Here is a 9,414-nt window from a genome sequence, read left to right as displayed (position 1 = left end):
CCACCCCCCCCCACCTAGCCCAGTGATTGTTGTTCTCTTCCCTGTGCCCAAATGTTCTCATTGTTTATCACCCCCCTGTGAGTCAAAACATGTGGTGCTTGATTTTCTGTTCTTCTGTCAGTTTGCTGAGAATGATGGTTTGTAGATTCATCCATGTCTCCACAAAGTACATGAACTCATCGTTTTTTATGGCTGCATAGTATTCCATGGTGTATATGTGCCACATTTTCTCTGTCCAGTCTGTCATTGATGGGCATTTGGGTTGGTTCCAGGTATTTGCTATTGTAAACAGCGCCTCAATGAACATTCGTGTGCATGTGTCTTTATAATAAAGGGATTTATAATCCTTTGAGCATATACCCAGTAATGGGATTGCTGGGTCAAATTGAATTTCTATTTCTAGATCTTTGAGGAATTACCACACTGTCTTCCACAATGGTTGAACTGATTTACACTCCCACCAACAGTGTAAAAGTGTTCCTTTTTCTCCACATTCTCTCCAGCATCTGTTGTCTCCAGATTTTTCGATTGCCATTCTAACCAGCATGAGATGGTATCCCAATGTGGTTTTGATTTGCATTTCTCTAATGACCAATGATGTTGAGCACTTTTTCATATGTTTGTTGGCCACATGTATGTCTTCTTTTGAAAAGTGTCTGTTCATATCCTTCACCCACTTTTGAATGGGTTTCTTCATTTTTTCTTGTAAATCTGCTTTAGTTCTTTGTAGATTCTGGATATTAGCCCTTTGTAAGATTGGTACGTTACAAAAATATTTTCCCATTCTGTTGGTTGCTTGTTCACTAGAATGATTGTTTTGCTGTGCAGAAGCTCTGAAGTTTAATTAGATCCCATTTGTCTATTTCGGCTTTTGTTGCCATTGCTTTTGGTGTTTTGGTCATGAATTCTTTGTGCCTACATCCTGGATGGTGTTGTGTAGGTTTTCTTCTGGGGATTTTATGGTGTTAGGTCTTGTGTTTAAATCTTGAATCCATCTGGAGTTAATTTTTGTATAAGGTGTAAGGAAGGGGTCTAGTTTCACCTTCCTGTATATGGCTAGCCAGTTTTCCCCAACACCATTTATTAAACAGAGAATCCTTTCCCCATTGCTTATTTTTGTCAAGTTTGTCAAAGATCAGATGGTTGTAGATGTGTGGCATTGTTTCAGAGTCTTGCAAATAATGTCTTATAATCCATTATTTTAAACTGATGGTAATTCAACACTGATTGCATAAACATCCTAACAAACAAGCAAAATATAATCTTATAGAAACCTTACTCTTTAATGTAACCTATCCCCATTTGTAAGTTTTTTTTTTTTTTCCATTTGTCTCTTACTGTACGGTCTATATCTTGAAAAGTTGTAGTATTATTTTTGATTGGTTATTCAATTAGTGTTTCTACTTGAGATATGAACAGATTACACATCACAATTAGTGTTACAATATTTTGTGGTTTTCTATGTACTTACTATTTCCAATGAGTTTTATACCTTCAGATGATTTCTTATTTCTGATTAATGTACTTATCTTTCTGATTGAAAAGGTCTCTTTAGCATTTCCTGTAGTTCAGGTCTGGTGTTTATAAAATCCCTCAAGTTTTCCTTGTGTGGAAAGTCTTTTTCTCTTTCATGTTTTCAATGTTTGTTTGTCTGTTTTTTATTGCTTCAGCAATTTAAATATGTCATGCCAATCTCTCCTGGCCTATAGAATGTCTGGAATGTCTGCTACCAGACATAATGGAGCTCCATTGTATATTATTTATTTCTTTTCTCTTGCTGCTTTCAGAAACCTTTCTTATCTTTGACTTTTGGGAGTTTGATTATTAAATGCCTTGAGGAAGTCTGGAGGTAGTCTTCCTGTGTTAAATCTGCTTGGTATTCCGTAACCTCTTTGTACTTGGGTATCAATACCTTTCTCTAGGTCTGGGAAGTGTCTGTTGAAGTATTAGATAATTCAAAGATTTCAGTTATAAATTAATTCAATGAAAATAAACTAACATGAAATCCACAAGCAAGCCTGTAATTTTATCAAGCATATTAAACGGACTAGTTTTTCTATTTTTTATACCCCTCCAAATATGATGCTGGTTACAGAGAGCCTGACAAAACACATCGTATTAGTTGAAAGTGAGGAAAAAAAAGTTGAAGATAGTTTTGGAAAATAAGATAAAAATAAATAAATAAGAAAGAATAAAATGAAATCAGAACATACTAAGCTAGGCTCCCTTTACCAGCCTGATCAGATCTTCACAATCAAACAAATTGAGAGGATAACACTCATCTTCCAGATATAAATTCCACTTTTATTTCAGTTATCCAAATGATCCATGCCAAAGCATGTGTTTGGATTAAAATGGTAATACACTCAACCACTCCCCTTGCTTTGAGAAAACACTAGGGAAGACGGCTTAATGAATGACAATAAATCATTTTTTGTTTTGCTTATGACAATTAGTGATATTCTTAGAAATGTATTTAAATGTATTTTAAATGTAAACAATAACATGCTCCCAGATTAACTTAAATGAAATATTAAATTACCAGTGTAATGCCGAACTTTTCCTTCTAGCTTGCTAAGGTGAACGTGAGTTTAGCCAATTAAACTAAGATATTTTGAAGACTCTAACATGCTTAATTCTAATTATAAGTGCATGTTATCTCCCAATTATAACTTTTTTAAGGGACATGTTCTTTCTCATCCAGGCTGGAGTGCAGTGGTACAATAATAGTTCCTTTTAATTTCCAGCTTCTGGGCTCTAGCCACCATGCCTGGCTAATGTTTAAAAAAAACATTTTTTCAAAGACAGCATCTCACTATGTTGCTCAGATTGATCTTGAACTCCTAACATCAAGTGATCCTTCCACCTCAGGCTCCCAAAACACTGGGATTACAGGTGTGGGTTGCTGCACCCAGCCCCCAAATTATAATTATTAGAACAGTGCCTATATATCCCAGAATGTTTTCTTTTTTAACTTTTATTTTATGTTCAATTGTGCATATGCAGGTTTGTTACATAGGTAAACTGTGTCTCGTGAGGGTTTGCTGCACAGATCATTTTGTCATGCAGATAACCACCACATGGGTGTTTTTTCCTGATCCTCTTCTTCCTCTCACCCTATACACTCAAGTAGGTCTCAGTTTCTATTGTTCCCCTCTTTGTGTCTGTGTGTTCTCACTGTTTAGCTCCCAATTATAAGTGAGAACATATGGTATTTGGTTTTCTGTAGCTGCATTAAAATAATAGTTTGCTTAAAATAATGGTCACCAGCTCTATCCATGTTGCTGCAAAGGACACGACCTCATTCTTTTATACGGCTGCATAGTATTTCATGATGTATATGTACTACATTTTTTTTATCTAGTCTTCCATTGATAGGCATTAAGTCAATTCCATGTCTTTGCTATCATAAACAGTGCTGCAATGAACATATGCGTGCATTTGTCGTTAAGGTAGAATGATTTATATTCCTTTGAGTATGTAGCCAATAATGGGATTGCTGGGTCAAATGGCAATTCTGTTTTAAGTTCTTTGAAAAATCACCACACTGCTTTTCACAGTGGCTGAACTAATTTACACTCCCACCAACAGTGTACAAGTATTTGCTTTTCACTGTGACCTCAGCAGCATCTTGCTTGCACCTCACCTGAGGTCTAACTGAGGATGGATTGTGGGAGGAGGGAGAGAATTAGAGAAAATATTTATCTGGTCCTATGCTTATTACCTGGGGGACAAAATAATCTGTACACTAAACCTCCATGGTGTACAGTTTACAAATGAAACAAACCCCCACATGCACCCCTGAACCTAAAAGTTAAAAAAGAAAACATTCTAGGGCATATTGACATTGTTATAATTATAATTTAGGGGTTGGGTGTGGTAGCCCACACTGTAATCCTAGTACTTTTGCAGGCCAAGACGTGAGGTTCACTTGAGGTCAGTTATCTCTTGACTTCTTAGTAATAGCCATTCTGGTTGGTGTGTGATGGTATCTCATTGTAGTTTTGATTTGCATTTCTCTAATCATTAGTGATGTTAAGAATTTTTTCCATATGCTTTTTGGCCCAGTGTGTCATCTTTTGAAAAGTGTTCATGCCCTTTGCCCACTTTTTAATGGGGCTATTTGTTTTTTGCTTGTACATTTGTTTACAGAAATTTTTTCCCCATTTATTTATTTTATTGCATTTTAGGTTTTGGGGTACATGTAAAGAACATGCAAGATTGTTGCATAGGTACACACGTGGCAGTGTGATTTGCTGCCTTCCTCCCCATCACCTACATCTGGCATTTCTCCCCTTGCTATCTCTCCCCAGCTTCCCACCCCCCACCGTCCCTCCCCTATTTCCCCCCAACTGACCCCAGTGTGTAGTGCTCCCCTCCTGTGTCCAGGTGTTCTCATTGTTCAACACCCGACTATGAGCGAGAACATGCGGTGTTTGATCTTCTGCTCTTCTGTCAGTTTGCTTATAGAAATTTTTTTAAAGGTCATTTTTATTTCTTCTTTTTTATATTCTAGCTTGCTATTTTTTGTCTTTTGGGAACTTGTATGCATACAATAGTAACTCCATGGCATTCTTTTTTAAGCCTAAGCTTTAGTGGATATGGAATAATGCTTAGGAAGGGCTGAAAACTGGGATGAAGAAAGAAAAGACTGAAGGAAGGGCTTTTTTTTTTAGTTGCCGAGGAACATCCCAATGGAGATATCCAGTTGCAAGCTGAACATGCTTGGTTTGGAATTCTATAGTGAGTTTATGGCCGTAGATAGAAACTTTGGAGTTGTAGGCATAAAACTACAGATGCGAACATGCCTGATGTTACCCAGAAAGAGCCTATGGAGACAAAAAAGCAGGTGGTAAGAATAGGTTCCTGAATATCATAAACATTTTAGGATTATTCACACTGAAAAAGAACCTGTAAAGGGAGTAAAAGGAAATAGCCAGAATGATAGGGGAAAACAAGGAGGAAAGTGTATCATAGAACTTGAGGAAGGACAGTCTCACAAAGACAGTGGGCCACAGTCCAAAATATCAAAGAGAGATAAAGTAAGATAAGAAAAGCAAAGTGCCCAGTACCTTTGGAAATACTGATCCCTTTGATAAATTTGGGAAGACAGGGTCTTTCATTTCAAGGGAATGGGAGGGGTTGTTGAGAAGCCAGATGGTTGTAATTTGGGGACAATGGGCAGTAAATAAGCAGAAGCAGTAAATAAATGCCTACTCTTATAATGACTCTTAGCTATAAAGAAAATCACTTTACGGGGGCGGCCAGACAGGGCAGCCAATGGGGCATTTCCTTCTGGCGAGGCGACTTAAAATTCTAAGTGTGGGAGTTGGTTTGACCAGCTCCATTCCCAGGATGGAGGGCGCCTTTGGAAAGGAAGAAAAATCATTTTTCTTCCCCGGGAAGGTGAACATTTATAGCATTGATTTCCCGGATCTGGTAACATGGCAAAAGATGCCAGTCTAATTGAAGCCAAAGGAGAACTCAAGGCCCTCATAGACCAGAACCTTGGTCTGGGAAAAGGCATGATGTCCCTCGAGGCCGTTCACCCCTCCACAGTCAACCCGCTCGGGAAGCAGCTCTTGCCAAAAAACCTTTGGACAGCCCAATGTCAACATTGCTCAGCATGTGGTAGTTGGTAATCTTCAGAGACCGGCAGCGTCAAACACCCTCGTGGTAGGAAGCCCACACACCCCCAGTACTCACTTTGCCTCTCAGAACCAGCCTTCGGACTCCTCACCTTGGTCTGCCGGGAAGCACAGCAGGAAAGGAGAGAAGAAAGGCAAGGGCCTGCAGCATTTTTCCATGAAGGTCTACGAGAAGGTGCAGAGGAAAGGGACCATTTCCTACAACGAAGTGGTGGACGAGCTGGTCGCGGAGTTCAGCGCTGCTGACAACCACATTTTACCAAACGAGTCAGCTTATGACCAGAACATAAGACGGCGTGTCTACAATACCTTAAACGTGCTGATGGCCATGAACATCATCTCCAAGAAGAAGATCAGATTGATTGGTCTGCCCACCACCTCGGCTCAGGAATGTTAGAACTTAGAGGTGGAAAGACAGAGGAGACTTGAAAGTATAAAACAGAAACAGTCTCGACTTCAAGAACTTATTCTATAGCAAATTGTCTTCAAGAACCTGGTGCAGAGAAATCGACACGCTGAGGAGTAGGCCAGCTGGCTGCTGCCGCCCAACTCAAACATCCACCTGCCCTTCATAATCGTCAACACCAGCAAGTAGACTGTCATCGACTGTAGCATCTACAAAGACAAATTCGAGTATCTGTTTAATTTTGATAACACATTTGAAATCCACGATGACATAGAAGTGCTAAAGCGGATGGGCATGGCATGCGGGCTGGAGTCCGGGAGCTGCTCTGCTGAAGACCTTAAAATGACCAGAAGTCTGGTCCCAAAGGCTCTGGAGCCCTACGTGACAGAAATGACTCAGGGAACTGTTGGAGGCGTGTTCATCCCTACGGCAGGTTCCAAGTCTAACGGCACGAGGTTCTCTGCCACTGGCCTGACCAATGGTGCAGATGGGATGCTGGCCACAAGCTCCAAAGGGTCTCAGTACAGCGGCTCCAGGGTGGAGACCCCGGTGTCCTACGTCAGGGAAGCCGTCAAAGATGACGATGACTTCAATGAGAATGACGAGGACGACTGATGTCCTCCCCACTTCAAATTCAGCTTCAGGAAAACTTTTAGGAAAAAGAAACTTTTTTTCCCTTTTTTTTTTTTTTTTCTTTTTTTTTTTACTGTGGGTTTTCTCTTTCCTTTTGGCCTACTCCCAAGAAGATATTGGTAAGGTATTGAATTTAGATATGCACCTCTGATAAGCAAGGATTGCTTCCAGTAGGATTAGGACATGCTGTGGATGTGTGTTTTGATATCAAAGTGTGCTGATGCAGAGTGTTTATTTACTTTTTAAGATTTTGTGTTTTCGTTTTCTATCTTTCTTTAAGTGCAGAGTTCATTTTTGCCACTGAACAGTTTTTGCTGAGTTTGCTGAAGAAATTGTATTTCATCCACATCCATGAAAATAAAACGCCCTCCTGTTATGGTTGGTGAGCACCTGATGCTGTTTATTTGCCATGAGTATGGATGAAACCCCCGCTGGTGGATAGCCAGACTCTATGGAGTTTTCCATTCGTTCAGTGGTATGGTGTCCAGAGCCCCAAGCAAACAACAGAATTCTACTTTCTCAATAATAAACACAATCAACCTGATTGATTTTATTTTCCCTTAAATTATATGGACTGTTGTGATTCTATCAAGTTTATACACTCTTTTCTTTCCCTATTTTGCAGCAACAAATTGCAAAGTGCTTTTGTTTGTTTGTTTCTGTTTGGTTTGATTAAATCTTATTGCCACACTGGTGTGGCTATGGAGACTCTCTGGAAGGCTTGTATTGGTTTATTGCTTATGGTAAAATTGGCCTGATTTCTTACAGGCAGTGTTTGGGAACCTTTTATTATTTAGTTGTTTACATACTTTTAAGTCTATCATTTAAAGACATGTATTGAAACAAATGTATTTGCTCCATAAGCATCTTTCTGTAATGAATTATAAAGTTGAAATTAAATATAGAGACTGTTTTAACAACTTTAACTCAAAATTTGTCAATCATTTTTAATAGTTCTTTTATTATAAAAAGAAAAAGAAATTTAAGGACAGGCAGTAGTCTCTTTTAAAATTTATTCACAAAACCCATTAACTGCACAGTTGCTATTAGTTGCCTGTTCTTTTTAAAATGATAGTCTTTGTATTGAAACATAAATAAATTTTCTGTAATATTTTATGAAATATAAAGAGACTTTAATTGTTCGACTTGTTTAACTTGGCACTGTTCATTTTTATTAATAAAACACACATGGGCATTAAAAAAAAGAAAATGGCATGATGACTAGAGAGATTTATGTTATTGACAAAAGATACGGAGATGATATCTGAAGGAGTAAGTTTCTTAGGAGACAGAAGAAACAGAAGGGGAGAAATTTGCCACGTGGAGAAGAAGGGAATCCTCTTCCATTGAGACATGAGTAAGGAAGTAAAGGATATGTGGACATGAAGATACATAGTAGGAAAAAAAAGTTGTAGTAATTCTTGCCTTATGGCTTCCGTTTTCTCAGTGAAGTGAGAGGTTAAGCCTGCTAACACTGATGAAGAAAGTGGAATGTGAGGAGATTTGAGGGGAAAAAATGTATGTCTGGAGTAGACATTGAAGAGCAACGTAAAGGAATCTGAGAGCTTCTCTGTCTTCCTGGTGACTAAGAATTACTGGTCAATAATTAACACTCATCACAACTTGGAAACTATAAATTTATTGTAGCTTCATATAATGATTGTGCAATGCTCTTTCAGTATCCAGAACAAATGTTTCCTCCACAGTGAAAATTCATCTAATCGAAAAAAGCACAGTTTAGCAGTCCTTATTTATGGCATCACTATACCTGATAATTGCACTTATATATATATATATATATATATACCTCTATAAATGCACTTAGAATAATATTTAATGACTATGAATTATTTGTGCTACATTCTGCCCTCCAATCATATATTGAGCTTCTTAAAGACATAGCTGTATTTTGGGATATCTCAACAAATGTTTGTTGAATGAATAAATAAGTAATCAATAATCCTCCTGGGATAGTGCATGTGCAAATATGTATAAACTGCTCCAGCCCAGGTATCCTGACTATATAGCTTAGCTTTGTCAAACTGTGCTCAGTGCAATCAGAAGGAGAGTGAAATTTTGGTAGACAGCAGAGTAGGTTAAATAGTCTCAGATATTCAAATTTCTGCTTTGGAAACTCAGGAAAGAATCATGTATTATAAACACGAGATTATAGTACAAAGATAATTCTCTACATGATTTTTAAATAAAAATCTTTTTTTCACATTTTATTTTAAGAACATTAATTTACTATTATAAATCCTACTGGTCAATCTATTAAAACCCATAACCAAAACCAATAAATGATTAAGTTTAAAAGAGGCTTCTCCTTGAAATTTTTTTTTTTTTTTTAGAAAACATCACATTGTAATAGTGTGTCAAACTAATGATCAGAGGTAATTCCTTCAGCCTCAAGAAAATGGAACATGGGTGTTACTCAAGACTGCAGCTCGATGCATGTGATCTCACTCACTAGGCTGAGTGTTAGCTGCCTTCGGAAAAATATGGCAGGTTTGAATTATGTGGAGTATAATAAAGTTTTGTCATTAATTTTAATGCAAATTAGGCCATTTATATACTTTAATAGCAGTTTAAATCTACTCATTTCATATTGCGCAGATTGTAGCCACTTTTCTCTCACAATTACTTTGCAATCTTGTTTAGCATATGTGACTCATAGTGAATGAAGTGACTTTTCAAGGGTGGATTAGTAGGATCTTTCTGTAAAAA

At 37.8% G+C, this 9,414-nt stretch overlaps 1 pseudogene across 1 annotated transcript; it reads left to right on the top strand.

The window, feature by feature from the left end:
- The first annotated feature begins 5,384 nt into the window (after window positions 1-5,384).
- On the top strand, window positions 5,385-6,719 carry LOC108294230 (annotated as a pseudogene). The gene has a single exon (XR_005197909.1). The product of XR_005197909.1 is annotated as a transcription factor Dp-1-like (transcript).
- The last annotated feature ends 2,695 nt before the right edge of the window (window positions 6,720-9,414 follow it).

The sequence above is a fragment of the Cebus imitator genome, unplaced genomic scaffold, assembly GCF_001604975.1.
Source record: "Cebus imitator isolate Cc_AM_T3 unplaced genomic scaffold, Cebus_imitator-1.0 Scaffold569, whole genome shotgun sequence".
NCBI classification, from domain to species: Eukaryota; Metazoa; Chordata; class Mammalia; order Primates; family Cebidae; genus Cebus; species Cebus imitator.
The sequence above is the reverse complement of the archived record's forward strand: the minus strand, read 5'-3'. Positions and strand labels throughout refer to the sequence as shown.